The sequence below is a fragment of the Mustela nivalis genome, assembly GCF_964662115.1.
Source record: "Mustela nivalis genome assembly, chromosome: X".
Classification (NCBI taxonomy): domain Eukaryota; kingdom Metazoa; phylum Chordata; class Mammalia; order Carnivora; family Mustelidae; genus Mustela; species Mustela nivalis.
The window spans coordinates 107464608-107490953 of record NC_139040.1 but is presented as its reverse complement, the minus strand read 5'-3'; the positions used below and the strand labels follow the sequence as shown (position 1 = coordinate 107490953).

The following is a 26346-nucleotide window of genomic DNA, read 5'->3' as shown; positions in this document are numbered from 1 at the left end:
AGGGCCATTATACAAGTTAGCTTTTGCTGCATCACAAATATCCTAACACTTAGTGGCTTCAGATAACCATGTATTTGCTTCATCATTCTTTTTTTTTTTTTTTTAATATTTACTTATTTATTTTAGAGAGAGGGAGAGCAAGAGCCCGTGAGCAGACGGACAGAGGAAGAGAGAATCTCAGGCGGACTCTGTGCATAGCGGCTTATCATTCTAATGGCAGTTTTGATGATTTGAACGAGGCTCAGCTTTTCTTGACGGGGCTCACTCCTGTGTCTGGAACCCTGGCTGGGATGGCTGGAGCAGAGGCTAGAGCACCTCTCCACATGTCCTCTTAGCCTCCAGTAAACTAGTCCAGGTCTAGTCACACAGTGGTGCCGGCTTCCAAAAGCAACAAGAGGGGAGGTTGCAATGCCCCTTGGGGCCTAGACTTACAATTCACATGATGTCACTTTGGTTGTATTCTTGTAGCCAAAGCAAATCTTGAGAACAGCTACAATTTTAAGGGCAGGGAAATAGATTCCACTTTTCTTTTCTTTTTTTTTTTTTTATGGTATGTTAGTCACCATACAGCACATCATTAGTTTTTGATGTAGTGTTCCATGATTCATTGTTTGCATATAACATCCAGTGCTCCATGCAATCCGTGCCCTCCTTAATACCCATCACTGGGAAAACCCATCACTCTACCCCCTCCCCTCTAAAACCCTCAGTTTGATTCCTGGAGTCCACCGTCTCTCACGGTTTGTCTCCTCCTCTGATACCCACCTTCATTTTCCCCTTTCCTTCTCCTAATGTCCTCCGTGCTATTCCTTATGTTCCACATCTAAGTGAAACCATATGATAACTGACTTTCTCTGCTTGATTTATTTCACTTGGCATAATCTCCTCCAGTTCCAACCAGGTCCGTGCAAATGGTGGGTATTCATCTTTTCTGATGGCTGAGTAATATTCCATTGTATATCTGGACCACATCTGCCTTATCCATTTGTCTGTTGAAGCACATCTTGGCTCCTTCCACCGTTTGGCTATTGTGGACATTGCTGCTATGCACACTGGGATGGATGTGCCCCTTCTTTTCACTACATCTGTATCTTTGGGGTAAATACCCAGTAGTGCAATTGCAGGGTCATAGGGTAGCTCTATTTTTAATTTCTTGAGGAATCTCCACACTGTTCTCCAAAGTGGCTGCATCAACTTGCATTCCCACCAACAGTGTAAGAGGGTTCCACTTTCTCCACAACCTCTCCAACATTTGTTGTTTCTTGCCTTGTCAATTTTGGCCATTCTAACTGGTGTAAAATGGTATCTCAGTGTGGTTTTGATTTGAATTTTCCTAATGGCTAGTGATGTTGAACATTTTTTCATATGTCTGTTAGCCATTTGTATGTCTTCTTTGGAGAAGTTAGACTCTACTTTTTGATGGTAGAAGCTGAAACAGGGAAAGGCGAGGGACTGGGGAGATTTTTTTTGTGATCTGTCCTGATACATAACTAATTAGTGGGTGTGCTTTGATGAGAAGTCAGATCTGATGACTGTTGATCCAGCAATTCCACTTCTGGGACTGTATCCAGAGAAAATGAAAACACCATGTTGAAGAGCTAGCTTCATCCCATGTTCTCAGCAGCGTTATTTACAATAGCCAGGTCATGAAAGCAACCTCAATGTCTCTCAAGGAATGACTGGATTAAAAAAATGTGAGATATGTATACATACGTATTTCAGCCATAATAAAGGAAATGCTGACATTTGCCACAGCATGGATGGAACTTGAGGGTGTTAAGTGAAATAAGTCAGACAGAGAAAGAAATGTACTGTAGGATCTCAGTTATACATGGAATTTTTTTTTTTTTTTAAGCGGGCTCCATACCCAGTGTGGAGACCAACATGAGGCTTGACCTCATGACTCCCAAGATCAAGACCTGAGCTGAGGTCAAGAGTCAGACACTCAACTGACTGAGCCACCCAGGCACCCCTATACATGGAATTTTTTTTGGAAAGCTCATAGACAAAGAGATCAGATTTGTTGCCAGAGGCGGGTTGTGGGGAATGCAGGGGTTGGATGAAGAGGATCAAAAGGTACAAACTTCCAGTTATAAGACTCATAAGTACTAGGGATTTAAGCAAACAAACAAGCCCCCGATGGTTGTTGAATCCAGACCCACTGCAGTCTATTTCAGTAACAACAACAACAAAATACTGAAATCTGGATGCATTCTTAATTTGCTTTTATTCTCTTAATGTCCCTAGAAATGCATGGCTTTCAGTCAAAAGACTACACTGGAGATTTTTTTTTCTTCATAAGATCTACTAATCATGGAGTTAGCTATCTCAGAGAAGTACAGTGACTTCTCAGTGACATTCTTAAAGAGTGACAGTAAAGCTTACCTTCTATAGGCTGAATCTAGGACAAAACTGTTGAAAAAGATGAGAGAGTGATGACAGTATACATAAGGACTTTAATGTCCCTGAATCAGTCACGAATGGAAAGTTAAAAAAAAAACAAAACCGAAATACTTTAAAAAGTCTGCCTCAGGCAACCATTCTCAAAATGTTTGACATTTCATTTATTGGAAAAATGTAGCTTTTTGTAATTAAAAAAGTTTTAACAACTGAAAGTGACTTTAAGACCTGTTAAAATCAGGTCAACGAAGCTGTGGCTGATCTCAAAGTTTTTATCTTCAGGTGGAGGGGTTGGAGGCTGTGGATTTTGAGCTATAAGTGTGTGTAATGGGTACTGCGGAGGGAAAGTACATCCCAATGAAACATGTTTAGATCAGGAGGATGCCTAGGTTTGCTGAAGCCTAGGGGATCTAAAATCAGTTCTATTCATGTCCTACTTTTGTGTGGTACCTATAAATGAAATAAGCCCTGTGAAGGTAGCATTCTCTTGGAAGTCATCCTTATTTGATTTGTCAACTCTGTCAACAATATCTTGACGGCCGAGGGCACCTGGTGTCCACTGGATCGAGACAGCTCAGTACAGCAGCACGAAGGCAAGAAGAGGATTCATCATGCCGGCGGGGTCCTCACCTCACCTCCTTTGTGGACTGGGTTCAGTGTCCACACTAGCGGATGCTGGGATGGTCCAGTCATGGCTCACGGTTGGGTCTAGGTCCGTAGTCTGTGGAACACTGATTGCTAAGGATAAATGGTCTACCTCCCAAACTGCCTCTGAGTGATGAGCAGATGGCAGCTTTATTTTATTTGCCTGGCTCCGCGGTCTGCAGCCTCCTTGACTCCGAGCTCTGACTGTCCTCTCAGAGCTTCCTGTGCTCTGCCAGCTCTGGGGCCAGGAGACGAGTGTGCCAGCTCTTTTCGGGTGCGGAGCTAGTCACTTCCCAGCTAGGGCTAGGAACAAGTAAGAAGCCTCTGGAATGCTCAGTTTCAGGTAGACTTTTTTTATCTGGAAGGAAAGTAACTGACTCCTGTACACTTAAATGATAAAGGACTTTTATTGGAAAGATATGGGGTAGCTCAGCAAAGCAGAAAAACGCTGAACTAGCAGGGCTTAGAAAAGATGGGAACCAGGGACACTCCAGGAAGCAGGGGGCGGGAGGGAATTCAGGAGAATCTCTGCACATTCCAGAGCGGGGAGGAGATTGTATCGGTCTGGCTTGTATCAAATTGACCAGAACAAGGGCAGGGCACCTTGACTGACAGTCCAGAGAGATGGTAGGCAGTGTGGGAGGGGGGTGATTGCCTACCAAAATTTGAGATACTCCCTCCCCAGTGAGGGGGCAAGGAGCTGCTTGGCTGGCTTCCTCAGTTGGGAGAGCAGAGAGCTTTCAACTCTTAATCTCAGGTTCATGAGTTCGAGCCCCACGCTGGGTGTAGAGATTACAAAATAAATAAACTACCGAACAGACAAATAAGGAAGGTGGCATGGAATGCTGGCTGGGCCAAAGAGCAGACATCTCTACACTTTGCAAATAGGTGCCATCGTGTTTCTGGTCAAGCGTCCTCTTCGGGTGTAGAAGTGTGGGCGGAGGAGGTGGGAGGGGGATTTTTTTTTTTAAACATTCCTTTTCTGAACTTCATGGTCCTGCTCTGGGTTGTGTTTATTTGGATTTTGGAGACAGTATGCCTGGGTTTGAAGCCCAGGCCTGCCATTTCTTAGCTGTGTGAGCTCGAAATGGTTACATACTTGACCTTTCTGGATGCTGGTTTTATTAGAAAAATGGAAATCCTCAAAGTATTTTCATCACAGTGTTGATATCATGATTAAGTGAATTAATACATCGTAATACATTTGGTCTAACATCTAAGAGCTGGATATTCTCAGCTATCATTAGAGAGAGGTAATGCATTTTTGTATTGTCCGACATCTTTAACTATGGTTTAAAATATTAATTATGCTTACTGAAATTATGAAATGGACTCCTGGCTTCACAGGTAATACTATTGCTGTTGGGTTTTCATTGCACTAGTTTTATTTGCTGCTGTAATAAATAACCACAAAGTTAGTGGCTTAAATAAACGTATTTCTTGCTGTTCTGAAGGTCAGTGTTTCATTCCTTCTGGAGAAGACGATCTATTCCTTGCCTTTTCAGTTTCTAGAGACTACTTGCATTCCTTGGCTCCAGGCCCCGTCCATCTTCAAGGCCAGTAATCACATCTCATCACATCTCTCAGACCTCTGTTTTCGGGGATCACATATCCTTCCCTTTCCCTTATAAGGACCCTTGCCATTACGTTGAACCTGCCTGGATAATGCAGGATACTCTCTTCATCTCAAGATATTTTATTCTTTAAAGATTTTGTTTTACTTTTAAAAAGATTTTATTTATGTATTTGACAGAGAGAGATCAAAAGTAGACAGTGTGACAGGCAGAGGGGGAGGGGGAAGCAGGCTCCCTGCTAAGCAGAGACCCTGAAGTGGGGCTCCATCCCAGGACCCTGAGACCACGACTCAAGCTGAAGGCAGAGGCTTAACCCACTGAGACACCCAGGCGCCCCTTAAAGATTATATTTTTAAGTAAGCTCCGCACCCAGCTTGCGGCTCGAACTTAAACCCTGAGATCAAGACTCACATGCTGTACCTGCTGAGCCAGCGAGGCGCCCCTCCCTCCCAGGATCTTTGATATAATCACGTCTGCAAAGCTCTTTTGCTTTACAGGTTCTGGAGATCAGGACTTGGACTGGTGGGGGAGCGTTATGCTGCCTACTGCTACACTTAATGAATAGTTGCTGCATTATAAATTGCTAATGAGTTCTTGTCTGGTGCAGTGGTTCTTGATGGGGGATGACCTTGTCCCCTCCCTCACCCAGGGGATATTCTGATTGCCGGTGACTGAGGGTGGGTGGACATTTGGTGGGCAGAAGCCAGGGATGCTGCTAAACATCTTACAACAGTGGAACAGCCTCCACACCCAACAAGAAAGGATGACCCTTTCAAGAAAGGATGACTCCACACCCAACAAGAAAGGAGGCTGAGAAATCCTGATTTAGCCAGTATCCCAATTTTTTCATGACTGTGTTTTTCCCCTTGATTATTTGATTCATTATGAGACAGTACCTTACAGATTATAGGAAAGGTGATTTTAGCTAATTGAATTTGGGCTTTACCAAACCGTGTTTCCTATCATTAAGCAAGTGTAATTTTGTCTGTTAAGACAAAGAACCTATCCTTTATGAAGATTCTTTTAGAAATGTAATGATATAAGACTGGAAAATGCTCTGGAAATAAGAGGCAAATTCATTTTAGACTCTGTTTTTTTTTTTTTTGTAACTTTCATAACATTGATTTAAATAAAACATTTATTTTCCTTTTTGTGGGAGGGGAGGGAGTATGACTATAACTAACTGCAGAATTTTCTCCGTGGAGGATTTGTGAACCTTCTAATGAACTTCCCGATGTTCTGTATCCATCCATCCTGTAAGTCCCTGATTTTGTAAAGGCAGTCTGTATTTTGGAGTTTCCTTGTGAGGCTGTAGATTGAGAAATTATTTGATGTAGGTGAGGAAGCAATGTAACACAGTCTCTGCTCTCTACCTGACCGGAAGACACAGGGCTGCGCACCATCTCTCTTAGAGACCTGAGAAGGGAAGGAAGAAGAAGCTGTCTTTCCATTAATTGATGAAGGTGCTTTTCCCCAGAGCTGTGACTTTCTCCCAGCAGCTGCCATCCTGCAGCTGGCTGAAAATCAACCAGTCCCCTGGAGATGGCAGTAGCAGGCAGGGATGGAGATCTTTCAGCAACCAGCCATAGCCAGAACTGCTGTCTCCTGCTCCAATCTTGGTCTGTGAGGACAGGCAGCCATGATGGATTCTTGTGGCCCCAGAGGGCTGATTTTGCTGGTGGCTGTTAGAGTGAACCTCCACATTCTGTGTCTCAGAAGTTTAGTTCTCAAGTGCTGCCTTCAGTCCTTTCTGAACAACATCTTGTAAATTAAATCTTGTAAGTGAATGAATACATAAATAACATTCCTGGTGCTGATTAAGGGCTTCCACATTTGAAGCCCTATCAAATCTCAGGCATCGTATTAATCGGCACGGAGGTGCAAAAGATTGTAAGAGCGAGTCCTTGGGCTGGAGAGGTTTAAAAACACACAAATCTGTGATTTCAGCATAATCTTCAACCACCAAGTAACCCAGTCCTGTGAACGCCAGGGCATCAGCTTAACCGAGCCAGAGAGGTCAGAGACACTTTACCGATGAGATGGTACGTGGGCTGAGTTGGAAAGAAGTTAGGCAGGTGAAGAAAGATGAGAACAGTGCTCCAGGGGCACTTGGCTGGCTCAGTTGGTAGAGAATCTGATTCTTGATCTCTGGGTCAGAAGTTCCAGCTTCATGTTGAGCATAGAGATTACTTTAAAAAAAAAAAAAAAAAAAAAAAAGAAAAGAAAAAAGAAAGAAAAAGAAAAAAAAAAAGGCTCCAGGCTGGAGACACAGCATGAATGAGATAGACGGTGGGACACATAATGACATTTGCTATGGTACAGGGTTGACACATGAAAGCCAGGGTGACCGGGGAGTTAAGTAGCAGCCCAATCAATCAAGTGCTAAAAGGTAAGTATGCTTTGGAATTAAGTATGTTGGTGGTATGCAACAGACTCATCTAGGGGGTCTTGTTTCCAGTGGATTTCCTCACTGCATCTGTGGAGGTTTCTACACACCCTGCCAACTAGTGGACCTCATGTTGGAGTTGACTTAATCATGTTCCTCCACTCAAAGCCCACTGTCGTCTCCACTTGGGCAAAGCTCTTCCCTTTCATGCTTGCTTGTTTCTCTCATTATTTACCAGTGTTTTCCCCTTTATCCCTGGCCCTCCTTTATCCATTCAAAGTGAGTTGAAGTACTCCCATTCCACTTCAACTCTGCTACCCGCTCTGTTCATGGATCTTTATTTGAAAAGAAATAGTGCATTTAAGAAGACATATTTGTGTTAATTTTACATAAGTGGTATTGTGCTCTAAAGCAAGGCTCTCCCAACTTTTGTCTCTTTGTTTTTTCTGCCTTTGTCACACTGCTCTGAGTACATCTAGTTCCTTGCCCCCTCCCCCCTTTTTGAAGTAGGCGCCACACCCAGCATGGAGCCAGTGCAGGGCTTGAACTCACAACTCTGAGATCAAGACCTGAGCTGAGGTGGAATCAGGTGGTTAACCGACTGGGCCACCCAGGTGTCTAGTTCCTTGCTTCCAACTGCAGTGTGACTGCACACATTTTGCTTATCCAGTGTATCATGGTGGATATATATATTTTTAAATCCTAAATCCTTCCATGGCAAATAACTCTTTGAGGAACATCCTTATTCATACCCCCCTACGGATCAGATGAACACTTTTCTGCCCCTGCAAAGTCCTAATTCCATGAGTCTGAGGTGGGTCCCTGATAATTTTTTAAAATTAATTTTGAAAAAAGTAATCTCTATACCCAACGTGGTGCTCGAATTCATGATCCTGAGATTGAGAGTCATGTGCTCTTTGGACTGAGCCCACCAGGCACCCACAGGGCCCAGATAATTTAAATACAGTTAGGCTGCTATTAGAGTGAGGTGATACAGTGAGAAGAAAGCAAACAATGGTTCTTTGACTGTGGCATGTATTAGAATCTTCTGGATGTATTGGAAGACACCGATTGTTGGACTCAGGTCTGACCTCGCACTTGCACGAACCCAGGAAGTAAATGCCTCCTTAAATGTTGCCTAATCCTAGTTCTCCCCATGCCCAGAGTTCTTGATTCAGTAAGCAGGTAAGTCTTGGAAGCCGGTCTGAGAATGTGCATCTCTAACAAGTTCCAAGGGGGTACTGCTCCTGCTGGTTCAGGGGCCACACTTTGAGAACCCCCGCTTTAGGACCCTGCTATCCAAAATGTAACCTGCAGACCAGCAATACCCAGGACACCTAAGAGTTTATTCGAAATGCAGAATGTTGAGCCCCATCCCTGATCTACTAAACAGAATCTGCATTTGAGCAAGATCCCAAATAAAGTTTAAGAAGTACTGCTTTAAAAGAGACATGGAGGGTACATCTTTGTACCAAGGGAATTAATTACTCGGATGCTCCCGAATTTCCTGAAAGCAACGAGGGGATACTTTTCAGGGAAGCTAAGGACTCAGGGTATCTCATCTGGAGGCTCCCCATGTCTGTTTGCCTTTTACTTGGGGGTGTGAACTGTGATCACTTGGCTAGAGTATGGTCTAATTTTTCTACTACAAAAATATGTTTTGAGAAATTATATTGACTTCCTGTTTGATGCAGTTACTAAAGAGAGACCGCCCCTGGGTAAGGCATGAAGGGCAGCTGGGCTGTCTCCCCACCTCTTTATTTCTGTCCCAGGACAAGGAAGAAAACGGTCAGAAGATCTCCCCCCTTTCAAAGAGTGTATCTGGCAGGCCTCCAAGGCTGGGCTGAGGGGTGAGGTCAATCCACTCCTCAGATCCTGTAAACTGAGGCAGCTCATGATGCAGGGCGGCTCAGAAACAGGAAGACGAAGTCTGTTCTGCAGCAGAAGGCTGAAAGCTGTGCAGATAATACACTACTTGACATAGCTTAGAATTGCCTTGGGCAGAGAATAAAAAGTTATAAATCCCGCAGACACAAATAAGCAAACCCGACTACCGGTGTTCAGAAACTTCTATCTTGTTGCTTTTAAGAGCATCAGAATGATGCCTTGTCCAGAGAAAGGAGCCTTGCCTAACTTCTCTAAGGATCTAAGACACAGCCCTGTTTGAAAAGAATATGTTACAGGTCACTAATGCCTCGGTTAAAAAACGAACCCCAGAAAACCACACCCCTCTGTTGCAGCTCGCTCCTGACACCCCAAGCACACACTCGCCCAGCTGCTTGAGCCGGGAGAAACAAAGGAGGAAGCGGGCGGGGGCGGGGGCGGGAGGAGAACGCAGTAGATACCGTTTCAGAGACTATCCATTCCTGCCTCTAACAACATATAAACAGATTCCGTGGATGAAATTCCTCAGAACAGTGACTCCTCTTGAAAAAGATAACACTTGTATCTTAACTCCCCTCGTAGGAGTCAAGTGGAAACATTTCTGTGCAGACAGCTGAGGGTGATTCCTCTTCAGGTTAAGCCCACAAGGAGTTTTCTGCCGTGCAGTCGAGGGAGTGCTGAGCAATTTAGCGCTCACGCAACACGGCTTCAGGGAGAGGGTATTAGCGCCCCCAGCAGGGCAAAGGAGGAGATGCAATGAATAAACGGAATAAACTCTCCGTGGCTTAGGGGGCATCATTTTATGACTCCGCCCTTGCCCGGATTATATCCTCCGTCTTTGCTCTTCTAATCTCCATCCAGAAGTTTTCCATGGTCCAGCTGATGTAATTCTCTCTTACATGAAGCCTTACTGGATTCCGCCCATCCCCGTTTACCAACTGGAATCCTCTATCTGGCTCTTAACACGTTATTTGTTTCTCTAATCCAAAGCCTGTGCCTCTCACTTTGGGAGGGAACATTTTTTTTATTGTGGTAAAATATACATAACATGAAATTTAATCATTTTTAGGTGTACAATTCAGTGGTATTAGATGCAGTCACAACTTTGTCATCACCATTATCCATTTCCAGAACTTTCTCATCATCCCAAACAGAAAGTCTATACCTATTAAACAATAACTGCCACCTCCTACCCCTGGTCACGTCTATTCTACTTTCTACCTCTATGAATTTGCTTATCCTTGAGACCTCGTATTAAGTGAGATCATACAGTATTTGTGTGTGTGGTTTTTGTTGTTTGTTTTTAACTATATATTACTGTATTCAAGTTTCACCCATGTTGTAGCATGTGTCAGAATTTCCTTTTTAAATCTGAATGATATTCCACTGCATGTGCATGTTGAATTTTTGTTTGTTTATTTAAGTAAGCCTTATGCCTAACGTGGGGCTCGAACTCATGGCCCCAAGATCAGGAGTCACATGCTCCACCAACTGAGCGAGCCAGGCATCCCTGTGTACATCACATTTTGTTTATTCACGCATCTGTTGATGGACATTTGGGTTGTTTCCACCTTTTGGCTCTTGTGACTAAAGCTTCCATGAACAGCTTTGGGTGTTTTTGTTTGTTTGTTTGTTTGTTTGCCGTGGGTGTGCAAATATTTGCCGTGGGTGTGCAAATATCTGTTTGTGTCCCTGCTTTTAATTCTCTGGGGGTATACACACACACACACACACACACACACAAGTAGGATTGCTGGATCATAGGGTACGTGCATGTTTAAATTTTTGAGCAAGTGTCCTTCATTGTTTCAGTCTACATAGACAAAGAGAAAAAACAAGAGTCCAACTAATAACGTGTGTGGTGTCTGGTTAGAGCTCGCAGCTAAACTCCTGGAATGATATCTACTGACAATTCAGTCCAGTCGATCCATTCCAAACTCCTGCTCTGACCAATGCATCCGCTCCAGGCTTGGGGGGCTCTAAAAGCAAAGGGGCCATTTTGTCATGTCTTTGGCAGAATAACTGTGACCCCCAACCTCTGCTACTTTTTTTTTCTCTGCCTCTTGGGTATCCTTGCATTTGTTTTGTGCCCTAAATGGCTCTCCTAGTCTTAGCTGTCGACTGTTTGCTCCCCGATTCCCCAGGAGGAGCACAGCACTTTATTTTTAAAGATTTATTTGACAGAGAGAGAGATCACAAGTAGGCAGAGAGGCAGGCGGAGAGGTGGGGTGGGGAGGGGTGGAAGCAGGCTCCCTGCTGAGCAGAGAGCCCGATGCGGGGCTTGATCCCAGGACCCTGAGATCATGACCTGAGCCGAAGGCAGAGGCTTAACACACTGAGCCACCCAGGCGCCCCAGCACAGCACTTTTTATCTCAAGATGCCTTCCTACCTCCCCCATCTCCAGCCCCCACTCTATAGCCTTCTGCCGCCTCGGAGTCATTGACCATTGGCCATTCAGAGTTTTCAAACTGCTCAATAAGTAGCCTTGCTGTGATCAAGACTGTTGGTGGTCACCAGTCTGGCTCTTCTCTGTGCTGGGCACGCAGTTAACCAAATTTCTCAGCCACCCTTGCGTCTGAGTGGGATGAGACGTGGGATGGTATGACTGAGTTCTCTGTGGAATTTGGGCCCAATGGATGTATGCCACGTCGAGGCCTAACCTAGGCCCAACCTCGTCTATATGTCTGTCTCCTCAGCTGTTAACTAGCTAGCACCAGAGCTACTGGAGACACAAAATGAAAGTCTCTGGGTTTCTGAGTCGTCATCTGGAGGACAGAGGTCCAGGACAGCTGCTCGGACAAGAATGTCCACATAGCCTTTCGGGGAAGAAGGAAGAAACTTGATTGTGTGAAGCCACTAAGATGGCCCTACTCTGGTGAATCCATTTGCATTTCCAGTTTTACAACTCGACTTTTTTTAAAAAAATATTTTATTTATTTATTTGACAGACAGATCTCAAGTAGGCAGAGAGGCAGGCAAAGAGAGAGAGGAGGAAGCAGGCTCCCTGCTAAGCAGAGAGCCGGATGTGGAACTCGATCCCAGGACCCTGAGATCATGACCTGAACCGAAGGCAGAGGCTTTAACCACTGAGCCACCCAGGCGCCCCTATTTATCTATTTTAGAGAGGCGGGAGGAGCAGAGGGAGAGAGAGAGATCCAAGCAGACTCCCCACTGAGTGTGCAGCCAAAGGGGGGTGCAGCGGGGCTCACTCTCACCACCCCCATCGTGACCTGAGTTGAAATCAGGAGTCAGATGCTTAACCTGACTGAGCCACGAAGGTGCCCCCAAATATTTCATTTTAGAAGGAGAGAGAGAGAGAGACAGATTGACGGGAGAGAGGCAGAGGAGAGAGAGGGAGAGAGGGAACAGGGAGGAGGGGGAGAAAAGAGGCCAAGAGAGGAAAAGAAAAAAGTGCAGTATCAAGAAACAGAGTCATAAATACAATCAGGTTTTCCGGTGTCTGCTCAGTTCTCTTATCAGATAGACTGCACTGCCTTTCAAGGGAGAAACAGGAGGCCGTCTTCTTCCTGTTAACTGCAGGGGTGGTGTGAGCTGGACATTATTACATAGAGTTTATTCTAGGAAGCCGGTAGTTTTTCAAGTATAATTTGAATGGGAAACACTGCATTTCTAAAAGAATTATTTGCATGTCAGGAACTGGCAATAATTTTGAAGTCCCTGTTCACACTGTAAAACCTAGCTGTTTTGTACTCACAGGAGGAGACATCTTTCTTTCTTTTGTTAATGTACGGTAATGAAGGTGTGAGTCATTGTAGGCACATTCAAACAATGATCAGCAAGAGGCAAAAGCCAGTAGTTATGACAGATAACATGGGGAGAGAAGGGCAAGACACACGTTCTTAAACCTCGCTTCTACCTAAACAAGCACGAAGCTAATCTGGCTCAGCGGGAAAATACAATGAATTGTAATTAACGAGGTATGATTCAAAGAACTAATCTTTCTTTCTAGTGTCAAAGTGTGATCCTTCTGAGAATGACGAATTTGAATATAGAAAGCAAAAGAGGGATTCTAAGTAGTGAGACCAAAAAAGTGGCTTTAAAAATATTCGTTAGAGGGCGCCTGGGTGGCTCAGTGGGTTAAGACACTGCCTTCGGCTCAGGTCATGATCTCGGGGTCCCAGGATCGAGTCCCTCATCGGGCTCTCTGCTCAGCGGGGAACCTGCTTCCTCCTCTCTCTCTCTCTCTCTGCCTGCCTCTCGGCCTACTTGTGATCTCTGTCTGTCAAATAAATAAATAAAATATTAAAAAAAAATATTCGTTAGAAATGACCACCATTATGAATATCAGGTTACTACTAGAACTATGCTCTTTATTGAGACATAATGTAATGCCACTCCTCTGCTCCCCAATGCGGGACTCTGGCTTATTGGTAAGGTGTCCATCAGCTTTTACTGTAGACTACAGTGAACGAGAGAGGTGTCCCTAGCTCTCTCACTTTGGGGTCCTTATTGTGTATCCAGTGGGCAGAGTCTCCTGGGGACAGTTGGTGGGGAGACAGAGGCAACTCCCCACACTTGCATTAAAAGACATTTGTCTCACTTATCACCAATCAAGTGTTAGCCAACACCCTCTCAACCACAAGCAAGGCCAAGAGGGTGAGCCACAGTTCCTCCCTTTTCCAGTACCCTGCATATGGCTTGTGATCTCTTTCCCCGACCCCTTGAATAGCTCTCTTCAACCAATTGAATTAAGGTGCCCAATGAATGGAAAGCATATAGTAAATACTAGCTTTTTTTCATCGACTCATTCGTCATTCATTCATGTATTTAATGTTTATTGAGGTCCTGCTACAGACCAGGTACCAGATGCTGGGCATGGAAGTGAATAAAACGGACAAAAATTTCTGCCTTCATACCAGTAGGGGGAGACAGATAATAAAAATAATAAGTATGTAAATTGTGGAAAGTATTAGAAGGTGATGTATATGGAGAAGAAACAAAGTAAGATAAACAGAATGGAAGTTTTGGGGGCAGGAGGAGGCACGCCACTGGGATAACAATAATTCATTACTCCTATTGTTTTCAGTGAAGCCAGATTCCTCCAGCCCACAAAGCGGGATTTATGTCTCCCCTCCCTAAGCCACCACTGCCATGACAACCTAGAACCGTGTCTCAATGATTCTAGATGGTCCATCTCCCACCCCAGAGAAGGCTAAGCTGGATAGTATTATGTTTTGTGTAGGTAGCCAATCACTATCCCGCATCTCAGCATCTCGGGGTGTCACGTGATCGGCCAAGACCAGGAAATAAGCCTCCGTGCGCAGTGCCCGCTCTGGTGTGGCATCTGCCCCCACCCCGGGGTCGCAGAGCATGTATTGACTGAGGACCTGGTTTTCCCTCCCTTCTTTTCATGTGAGTAGTATATCATTCCTCATGTCTAGAAGTACTTTTTATGACACAGTTTGATCCCTGGCATGGTCTTTTCCTTTTCCTTGCGATTTCTGAACAATTCCATTATTTTAGCACATTTAGTTAGCTTCTAAATTTCCACTGTGATGAAGTTACTTACTTACTTACACATGTCACTTTGGACATCTTTGTGGTTTTATCCTTAAGCTAACTTGCAAAAATGGGTTCAGAAGAGATGCATCGTTTTAACATTTTTTGAAGCAAATTACCAATTGCCCATTAGAAATCATGGATTAGCCCCACCTCGCAGGCTGTGTATGTCCTGTATTCTTACCAGTGCTTGGGACATCATTCTTTTTACTTTATTAATTTGAAATATGATGCTTGATATCTCAGTAATGTTTTCAGTTGCCCTGTCTTTGTAAGGTTTACTGGTATTTGGATGTCTCCTTTTGGAAATTGCTCATTTTTCATTGGTGCCTTTATCTTTCTTTTTGATAGCTAAGAGTTCTTTTTTTTTTTAAATTTTATTTATTTATTTGACAGAGAGGGAGAGAGATCACAAGTAGGCAAAGAGTCAGGCAGAGAGAGAAGGGAAGCAGGCTCCCCACTGAGCAGAGAGCCTAATGCAGGGCTTGATCCCAGGACCCTGAGACCTTGACCTGAGCCAAAGGCAGCGGCTTAATCCACTGAGCCACCCAGGTGCCCCGATAGCTAAGGGTTCTTTAAGGGTCTCAGCTTTTTTCCACCATATATGTTGCAGCTACTTTCCCCGCTTTTAAAGCTGTGCTTTAATTTTATTTACAGATTTTCTAAAAGAGATGTATTGATGCTCTGGCACTTAAAAATTTCAGTTAAATTTATTATGGCTTTTTCCCCATGCTTTCTTGATAAGTGCTTTTTGCACTTAATTATGTAAATATCCAAATTATGTAAATGTCCAAATTCTCTTCATTTTCTTTTCTTTTTTTTTTTTTTTAAAGATTTTATTTATTTGTCAGAGAGAGTGAGCGAGAGCGAGCACAGGCAGACAGAGTGGAAGCCAGAGTCAGACGGAGAAGCAGGCTCCCTGCGGAGCAAGGAGCCCGATATGGGACTCGATCCCAAGATGCTGGGATCATGACCTGAGCCGAAGGCAGCTGCTTAACCAACTGAGCCACCCAGGCGTCCCTCTCTTCATTTTCTATATTTTTTCTAACATTTAGGTAAATGGTAATATCTGGAGTTGATTTTTTTAGAGGTTTGGTTTTTTGTTTTTTTTTTTTTAGAATATTTTATTTATTTATTTGACAGAGAGAGGACAAGTAGCGGGAGCGGCAGGCAGAGGGAGAAGCAGTCTTCTCATGGAGCAGAGCACTACTGAGTGCACTCACTGAGCACGTGGGGCTCCATCCCAGCATCGTGGGATCATGAACTGAGCCAAAGGCAGCCGCTTAACTGACTGAGCCCCCCAGGTGCCGCTGGAGTTGATTTTTGTGTATGGATTGATGTAGGACTCCTACTTAACTTTTTCTCAAGTGCTTGTCTGATAGTCTCAGGACAACCTCTTCAATAATTCATCCTATCCCTACAAATAAAATACACCAAAAATATCACATAGCTATTGTAGAATTACTTAGACATACACCTATGAAACTAAACAATATGGAGTTGCTATTTTGGAGCCCAAAATAGTAGAATATTGGCAAGCCCATACGACTCAACCTAATACTAACCCGTGGCAAAGTGAAATTTTCATTTTTTAAAAAGGTGATGTCAATATTTGAACAATTGGAAAAACAAAACAAGCTCTGTCAAAAAAAAAAAAAGATGTCAGTTGTGTGTAATCAAGACATTTTAGCTGGCAAGAATAAATGAGGCGAGATGAGGTGAAGTCAGTGAGTGGGGTTGATGCTCAAGCATTTTTCCCCCTAAAAATAAACATAAATGCTGCACACTGCATTTTTAAAATATAATATTCTTTCCCCCGCTCGTGGACTTCTGGGTCCACCTCACACCAGCTGAGTTGGCTCGCTGAGCAGAACTCTCCTTGTAAGATCTTTCCTCCTCTCTGTCTTTTCCCTGCTGGCCTCATTATTAAAAATGTGCTACTGTCAGATATAAATGATGTTTCTCGCTAAGTACGCTCAATAGCATTTCCCTTTCACTCTGTTTTCCCCCCAAATCTCACAATAAGCCATCTTGCCTTAGTGAGAAAAAGATCCCAAGCCTCTGACTATTCCCAGGCTCGAGAGTTGGCATGACTGGCAGTCTGAGGGATTGATTCATAACCTTTGGGCACTGAGGCAATTATAAGTTGCCCATAAGCTTTGCTGGACTGGCAGATCAAATGAGAAACTTGGGCATCTAATTCTGGGTCAGCAAAGCTCTCCTTTCCTGATGCCATGCGAGAGAAGAACTATAACTCGAAGAGGGAATTCTTTAGAGAACAATGACAATATTTCTATTTTCCCTTCTCATCATCATGAAACATGATGATGATTACTTCTTTTTCTTCTCTATCTGTGCCCAAAATTGTTTCGCTATTTCTGACCTTCAACATTCCTTCTACAGCCTTTCCACTAATCTAGGAACAGGGGCAGAGAAAGGCGAGTTTCTGGTGTTTGAAGAAAAATGAAAGTCAGAAATAGCCCTTGTAAATCAAGGTTTCAATATTTCCATTCCCATAATCCTGGGAGTTGTCAATGATTTTTATTTTCACTAATGAGGCAATAACTCAAGAGCTGGTCCTCTTCTGTCAGGAGACAAATATTATGAAACAGAACTGTCATTTGTCTCCGAGCTTTGCTTTATGCAGAGGCGTATGTGTATAAGCTTGTAAGAAAAAAGGGCATTTGCTCAGCCAAGAGAGAATGAGCTGTAATAGACTGATTACTAAATGGGTTATCGTAAAAATCTCAGTACTGGAAAAGAACAGTAAAGGTCAGATGGTTCAGACTTCTGTCTACAAACATGCTTGTTCAGAGCTTAAGGGCCAAGTTAACCAGTTTTTGAAGCTGCTAGACACTATCACCATGCAATTGTATGAACTCTTTCTTCACAAAATGTTCGATGACACATGGATTTTCAAATTGATTGTCTTTAGAATTTTGTGACATTGAGAAAAATTGTAGATGTCCTAGGCTAGGTTATAATACTCTTAGGAAAATGATTGCTTCTCCAGAAGCACGACTGGTTCACTTTTCAGTTTAGTTTTAGCTGTTACTTACTGGCTGTGGGAAGAGGACACTGATCCCAATATCCTTGGGGATGATGGTTAAATTACTAGCCCTCCAGGGACAGCACATCCCTGTTTGCCCTTGGGGAGTCCCCCGTCCCTTTCATAGACAGGAGGCTTGGTCCTGTGACTTCCTTTGGCCAATGGGACATTAGCAGATGGAACACAAGCAAACACTAGTAAAGTGCTTATGCTTTGGGGTTTGCCTACTCTTTTGTTGCCTTTTTAAAAAAATATTTTATTTATTTGAGAGAGAGAGAGAATGAGAAAGAGCGAGCATGAGAGGGGGAAGGTCAGAGGGAGAAGCAGACCCCCTGCTGAGCAGGGAGGCCCGATGTGGGACTCAGTCCCTGGACTTCAGGATCATGACCTGAGCTTAAGACAGTTGATCAACCAACTGAGCCCACTTTTGCTGCTTTTAGAATCCAGTTTTCATGTGAAGAAATCTGGGCCAGTCAGCTAGAGACTCATGGCTCGGTGAATAGCCAACAGCAACTGCCAGTGCGTGAGTGATGCCATCTTGGAACATTCAGTCCCAGTTGAACCCACTAGATAACTGAAACTACATGAAAGCAGGGCCAGCCGAAGAACTGCAAAGCTGAACCCCGCCCCAATTGCTGACCTACAGAATCAGGAGCAAATAAAATGACTGTTGTTGTAAGTCACTAAGTTTTAGGGTGGTTTGTTTTGAAGCAATCAGTAACTACGGCATTCCTGATACATGGTGAAGCCACATTATATCTCTGGGGTTAGGTTTCCCAGTAATGTGTAAGGAAAAAAAATCATGTAAAGTCAAAATTGCCATTGGATATCCCTTAGGCAGTTACCGTTTACAATCAAAGCTAACATTTTCCCCTCTGCTATTGAGAGAGATTGTTAATTTTCTTTTGAGCCCTAGAGGAAATAATTGGCTTGTGTTTGGGGCCATTGTTATGGGACACACACATTCTGTATCTTTAAATATTCACTTTCTAATCCACTGGATCATCACTGAAATCATTCATGTCTTGCAAACGCTCCAACCCCTTGTCTGTCTCCCTGTCATCATGTTCTCCTAGCAGAATTCTTAACACTGGATATAGTCAATTATCCATCTACTCCACCATGAAATTTGCTGGAAAAAATGATACAACCTCTGTTGAGGACTCGCTAAATTTGTTACTGCAGATCTCTAGCAAGCCTTCAGTAGACCTGGCTAATCCTATTATATTTCTCTTGTAAATTCACTTCCCAAATCTGCGACAACTATTTCACACTTTCTTCTCTCTTCTTTTATCTCCAAGATCCCCCCCCTTCTTCCAACACTGATTTTAAGTGTAAGATTCAATGATTTTTGACAAATGTATACACACGGGAACCACTACCAAGGTCAAGACAGAGAACAGTTCCGTCATCCCACAAAGTTCTTTTCATGCCTTTTCAGTAGACATATATCTTCATTTTTCTTAAGTAAATACCTGAAACGGCGTTGCTGGGTCAAAGTGAGCATAGAGTTGTTAGAATTTACCACGAAATCTAAGAACAGAGAATTTTGCAAGCATCACAACCAGCAGCTTTGTAGTGAGTGTCTCTGGCACACAGATACAGGCTTCCTTCTTGCCATCCCAGGCCCAGAGCACCTCAGTGAACTTTGAGGTCATCCAGGGGACCGTACCCTCTCCAGCAAGGTCTGAATCTCTGAACCCGTGCCTTTCTCCCAGTTTGTTCCTTCTTGGATTCCTCTCCCAAAGCCTTAGAAATAGTGACTGCTTCCTTCGTTGCCATTCCTACAGAGCTAGTTTCACTCTTCTTAGTAGTAGTCACGCTAGTTAATAATAACTTACACTAAATTTTCCCACTGCAAATTATGGTTGTGGCTTTTGTCTCCTGAGTTAATGCTGGTTAGTGTACCCCGCGTCACCACATCTCTTCTCGTTCTCCTCAAGAACATGTGCTGAAACATCCACCCTTCCCATTTCTACTGCTGACAGCCAAGCCCAAGTCGCCAACATGTTGGAACAAATGCTTTCTGTCTGGTTTTTCTCCTTTTCCATTATCCTGTTCCTAGACTTCCACAGTCCATTCATATGACACATAAGAGCCACAATGAGTGGTCTCTTTCCTTTTTTGGGGGGGGGGGGTAAGCTCTATGCCCAATACGGCACTTGAACTCACAACCCTGAGATCAAGAGTCACATGTCCTTACTGAGCCAGCCAGGAGCCCCCACTGTGCTTTTAATGTAAATTCAATTATGTTACTGCATTGCTTAAAACCCTCCTCTAAAGACTTCCGGTTTTAGCTTAGAGGTGTAGAGAGCTGGATGAGAGTCTCTTCCATCCATACAACAAGGAGAATCTGGACATACTGGAAATTAGTGATTTTTCTTGGATGAAACAGAAAACCGAGGTTATAGGGCAACCACATTATCTAAAATCTGAGGAATGCCAAGTTCTTGCAGGGAGGTAGAGGACCTGAACATTTAGTGATCCGGGTCAGATGCTCCTGGACTCCAGAGAAGCTGGTAAGAGAATTGGGCCAACAGTTTTTAAAGAATTGCTCAAGGCCAAGTGTGAGCTAGTTTGAAGATGTCATTCTCTTGCAGGATTTTCCTCCTCAGACCCCACCAGGCATTCAAAGGGAAGTTAAGGGACGATGGTGACAAAGCTTGCATCAAGCTGGGACTGGCACAACACAAGTAGTTATTGTAGGGCACTGGTGAAAAACCAGTGTAGTGTGAAGAGAGAGAAAAAAAAAAAGCAACTCTACCTCCCAAGGAAAGGCAAGAATATGTACTCGGTCGGGTCGCCTGGCTGGCACAGTCCGAAGAGCATGTGACTTGATCTCTGGATTGTGGGGTCAAGGCCACACTGGGTGTAGAGATCACTAACAAAAAACATGTAAATAAACTTAAGAAATAAAGAGCATGTACTAAGCCAACACTATAGCTGGAGAGTCAGTGCCCTTGTGAGACTCAAGAGACTCTAAGTCCGAGGCTTAATCAGACCATTGTGTCTCCTGGCCCTCACCACAGGTCAACAAGCTTCAGGTAAAACTAACAGTACAAGAGAGCGGGCTGGGAGGGGTGGGGGTGGCAGGGGTCAGACTTGGGAGAGGCACACACTCTCAGTGAGAGACACACACTGTCTGTGAGAGACACAGTCTCAGCGGTATAGCACAAATGGGAACTCCAAGGCTGGAAGCAGCGACATTGAGAAAGTAACTCTGGCAAACCAGCCCACATCAAGTATTTTGCAAATGACCTTGTTTATCTTTTTGTTGGATCCCTGGAATGTGGAACAGTACTGGCGCTTAGTACGTCCTCACTAAACTTTGAATGAATGACGCTCTGTTAGCTGCTACATCCAGACACCAACGGAGAGAACATCAGATTCATATCTCACTGAATGAAACGGTTAGAATCATCTGGTATTAAAATACCAATTTATTTAAATTTGAATATATTCAAACAAGTAATATTTAAATAATTATTTGTCTATTTGATTCTTTTTTGCTTAACACATATAGTTTAACTCACATAAGTTAAATGAATAGGTGCTGAAGTTCCACTGCAATATCTTTATTTTTTTTTTAAAGATTTTATTTTATTTCATTTTATTAGAGAAAGAGTGTGTGTGTGTGTGCATGCAGGGGTGGGGTTAGAGGAGCAGAGGGAGGAGAGAATCTGAAGCAGGCTCAATGTCCAGTACCGAGCCCTACATGGGGCTGGATCTCACGATGCTGAAGTTATGACCTGAGATGAAGTCTGAGAGTTGAGGGACGCTTAACTGTCTGAGCCACCCAGACACCACTAAAAAATAAAATAAAAGATTTTATTTTCAAGTACCTTTACAGCCAACGTGGGGCTCAGACTTACAACCCTGAGATCAAAAATCACATGCTCCACTGACTGAGCCAACCAGGCACCCCAATATCTGTTTTCTTTAAACAGTGACCTGTACCTTAGAAACCCCTTTCAAGCTGCAATCATGCGGGTTACATGCTGCTGGTAGCTGTATCTTAACCTAAAATGATCGGTTTTGAAAAGGATTCAAATGAGGGTTTGATCAGGGAGATGGCCTCATTCATAAACAGCTGGCCAAACAGGGGCGATGAATGAAAGCAGATCTAGAAGAAGCAATCTCACTCTATTGGGGATCATGATAGACATAATCCCTGAGTCTTCATTCATATATAAAATCTGTGGGGATGGGGAGCCTTGGGAGGGGTTCCAAATGTCAACAAAGTAACCCATCTTAGTTTCTATATTGTCTTAAAGGTTAATACTTCAGCTCACTGGGCATCTTTCTCTTTATCTCTAAATTGGTAGAATTGGACCAATGACCTCTGTGGTCTATTCAAATTGCTTAAAATTGCTAAAGAAAATTTTAAAAGGGGCACCTGGATGGCTCAGTCAGTTGGGAGTTTGCCTTCAGTTCAGGTCAAGAAACCAGAGTCTCAGGATCGAGCCCAGCATCCGGCTCCCTGCTTAGAGGGGGTCTGCTTCTCCCTCTCCCTCTGCTCCTCCCCCCTGCTTGTGCTCTCTTTCTCTCAAATAAAGAAATAAAATCTTTAAAACAAATCCTTCATTATAAAAAAAGAAAATTAAAAAAAAAAAAAAACCTCTAGCCTTGATAGTAGCATTACCAAACTGAGAACCATACTCCATTTGCTAAACACACAGACATACACACATCTATCTTATTATCTTCTGGTGCATTTGTCAAATGCCTTGTTTCCTGTCTTCTGTGTTTTGTGGTGTGCATGCATGCATTTGTGTTTGCTCATGTGTGGGGGTTTTAGACTTGGCTCTATGCTTTTTATGTGGCAAAAAATCATTCTGATAGTCTGAAACTAGACTTCGATTCTCAGGGCACTAGACTTCACGTCTGCATTGCAAACATTCTGCTTTTGATATTTAGGGTAGTAAGAAATAAGAATAGAGGGGCACCTGAGTGGCTCAGATGGTTAACATCTGCCTTCAGCTCAGGTCATAATCTCCAGGTCCTGGGATCGAGCCCCATGTTGGGCTCCCTGCTCAGCGGGGAGTCTGCTTCTCCCTCTGCCTCTCCCAACTGCTCCTGCTCTCTCTTTTTCTCTCTCTCTCCCTGTATCTCTGTCTCAAGTCAATAAATAAAATCTTTTTTTTTTAAGATTTTATTTATTTATCAGAGGGGGGGTGGAGAGCGAGCACAGGCAGACAGAATGGCAGGCAGAGGCAGAGGGAGAAGCAGGCTCCCTGCCGAGCAAGGAGCCCGATGTGGGACTCGATCCCAGGACGCTGGGATCATGACCTGAGCCGAAGGCAGCTGCTTCACCAACTGAGCCACCCAGGCGTCCCAATAAATAAAATCTTTTAAAAAAGAAATGAGTAGAGAAAAATGAAGTAGGACTACAAGTTATGTTGGGCAAAATTCTCTTTAATTGACAATACATTAGGAGCTCATTGGAGGTAAGTTTTTATATCTGCATCCCAAAAAAATTATGTTAGCTTCTTATTTCAACTAGCTTGCATACAGTTTTAATTATATTTCAAGGATTTTATTTATAAATAATCTCTACCCCCAATGGGGAGCTCAAATTTACAACCCTGAGTTAAAGAGTCACATGTTCTACCAACTGAGCCAGCCAGGTACCCCTACAGTTTTAATTTTAAAAACTCATACTTTTCTTGATTGATAAATATATTCATTCAGTAAAATAAACATCTGTGGAACACTCACTAAGTGCCACCTGTTAGTTTCAGTTATGGATAATATATAGTCTCTAATCTTAAGAAACTCAGGGTGGAGTGGGGTTGGGATCGGGAGAATAATGTAACAAACTAGCATAATAATTGTTTGAAAATTCAGTAGGGTGATAGAATGTTGCTCAGTAAGAAAAAAATTATTTTAGAAAAAATGTATAAGAATCCAAATTATCTTTTCTTTTTTCTTTTTTTTTAAAGATTTTATTTATTTATTTGACTGAGAGAGATCACAAGTAGGCAGAGAGGCAGGCAGAGAGAGAGAGAGGAGGAAGCAGACTCCCTGCTGAGCAGAGAGCCCGATGCGGGACTCGATCCCAGGACCCTGAGATCATGACCTGAGCCGAAGGCAGCGGCTTAACCCACTGAGCCACCCAGGCGCCCTCCAAATTATCTTTTCATTTATTATTACCCAAGACTTAACTTACAGAGAATACTGAGAATATAGAATATACTTATTTAAGGGATGAGAGTCTAATTTTATTACTTTACCTAATGTATTGTCAATTTGATTCACAAATATAATTTGTTTTTGTCCTGGTTTTATTTCCCATCTTCATTTAGTTATTTTTAAAATTGAATTTTACACGCCCATAGTCGAAAGCAGTGGTTTTCTCAAAGTATGGTCTGCGAACCCCTGGGAGTCTCCAGGATACTTTCAGGGTATCTGTGAGGTTAAAATAATAATACCAAGACTTTATTTGCATTTTTCTCTGTGTTGTAAATGCATTCATGGTGCAAAAGCAAATGTGGACAAAACTGCTGACTTCTTAACACAAATAAAGACACTGACAACAAACTGTACTAATAGTCATTATAGTCTTTATGTCCACATAGTTGCCCCCAAAAAAGGCAATTTCACTTACAGTGTCCTTGAATATGCAATAAAAATGGTTAATTTTGTTAAATTTCAACCCTTGAACACATACCTTTTTAATAGCATGGAGACTACTTAATTAAAAAAAAATGCAACTAATAGAGACATACTACAGTGTTGCTGTGTGGGTATTTGGTAGATGTTTTCTCAAACATGAATGAAGTGAGTCTGTCACTATAGGAAATTGAATTGACAGTGTTTGTTACCAATAAAAACACTAGCTCACCTTCTTGTTTTGTTTTGTTTTGAAACAGGTCCGTGTCTCATGAATGGTAAGGAGTTTGGTTAGACACAAAGACCTTTGGAATTTGTTGAAAGACAACTCAGTTTCCATGAGAAACAAAGTACAAAGATTGGTATGCAGTTCTGAGTGTCTTGTAAATAAATCCAGATGTGATTACTTTCACGATCCTGTGATTTGTAAGTTTTGCAGGTAGTTAAATGCATCATGAGTTTACCCACATATTCTGTGCCTTTTCTTGGAGGAATTTCAGTTGTTCAGAGCAATCAAGCTCACAGGAGAAGAAATCACTTGCTTACCACTTGCCCTTCTCTGTGTGCACTAGTTTACAAGGATGCCTCTCACCGTGAATATAGATGCCATTTATAGCTATTCAGTGGGGTGGTCAAAGTATGGGAATACATCCTATGGAAACAGGCTGAACTGCTGGCAGACAAACTTTAAAAAACCCATATGTTACATTTATAAAGTTAGTTTACAACAGTTTTCTAGTTCAGAACTTTTATGATATTTTTAAAATGATGTATTTCCTCATTACATAAATAACACATACTCATTACAGAAAATTTGGGCAAGAAGAAAAAGTGTAAAGAAGAAAATGAAAATGCTCCATAATCTCACTATCCCAAATTAACTACGGTTAATAATTTGGTGGGTTTTCTGCCAGGCTTTTTTCACATCAGAGCCCGGCAGAGCTGGAAGAGACCTCGGAGATGATCTCATCCAACCTACTCATTCTACAGATGAAGAGAAGCCATTAGAAGTTTGACTTTATTTCTGGGTTTGTTTCAAGTCACTTAAGCAAGGATGGTCCAGTTGTGATAAGGCAGCGCATTGTGCAGTGCAGATAGATTTGGAAAAACCCTGGATTGTATCATGGGTGCAAGCCATCACAAAGGGCTAACCCAGCCCAAGATCCTGGCTCGGAAGGCCTTCCTGCTTTGGCCCTTGCCTGCGGTGATGTGACGTTTGGAACTACAGCAGTCATTTTGTGACCTAAGGTGAAAAACCTGAGGACAAAAAGCTCACGCACTGAAGGTGACAGAGTGTAATGAGAGAAGGAATATGGGTCTTTAATGATACAACTGAGCAGCCAGACTACCCCTAGTATTGGCCACCCTCAGATCTCTTGGTGAGAAAAGTAAATACTTCTCTTGCTTCGGTTCTTTAAGTTGGATATTCTTTTACTCATAGCACCCCCCAATCCAAATTCGTAAGTTCCGTGACCTTGAACACATTCAAGTATTAGCTATTCTCTGCTTAGGTGCCTTCATTGGTAAAAGAGAGATAATACACACAAACATTTTACAAAATTATACACACTCATTTGTATTCTATTTCTGCCCTATAACTGTCTATCATGACATTCTCCCGTGTTCTTCAAAATATTTCTATAAGCACAGTCTTTGATGGCTATGGAGATGTTTGTCATATGTTTCTTTCCAAACGCCCCTATTGTTGGGAGTTACATTGTTGGCAAATGTTCTTTTGTATAGGGAAAGGCTGTAATGTACATGAGTTTTGTACCTTTTCTTCTTTTTTGAGAATCAATTTCTAGAACTGAAAATACTGTGTCACTTATGATATCAAAGCCACATTGCCTCCCCTCTGTCTTTTACAGACTTAACCTTGCTATTAAAAGCTATTAAAAGTATACCAGGTGTACATGAGGAGTGACTGGCTGGCTCAGTCAGCGGAGTGTGTGACTCTTGATCTTGGGGTAATGAGTTCAAGCCTCGTATTGGGCGTAGAGTATGTATTTATGTATTTATGTATAAATACATAAATAAATTTTTAAAAAAGATTTTATTTATTTGACAGAGAGAGACACAGCGAGAAAGGGAACACAAGCAGGGAGAGTGGGAGAGGGAGAAGCAGGTTCCCCGCTGAGCAGCGAGCCCAAAGGACTCGCTCCATCCCAGGACCCTGGGATCGTGACCTGAGCAGAAGGCATACACTTAACAACTGAGCCACTCAGGCACCCCAATAAGTACCAGGTGGTGGGTATTATAGAGGGCACGGATTGAA

The 26346-nt window shown here is 42.9% G+C and overlaps 1 long non-coding RNA gene across 1 annotated transcript; it reads left to right on the top strand.

The window, feature by feature from the left end:
* Nucleotides 1-19068: 19068 nt before the first annotated feature.
* Nucleotides 19069-24483, top strand: LOC309856576. The gene is made up of 2 exons (XR_014307292.1): nucleotides 19069-19144; nucleotides 24332-24483. It is a non-coding gene; the product is annotated as an uncharacterized lncRNA (long non-coding RNA).
* Nucleotides 24484-26346: the final 1863 nt, after the last annotated feature.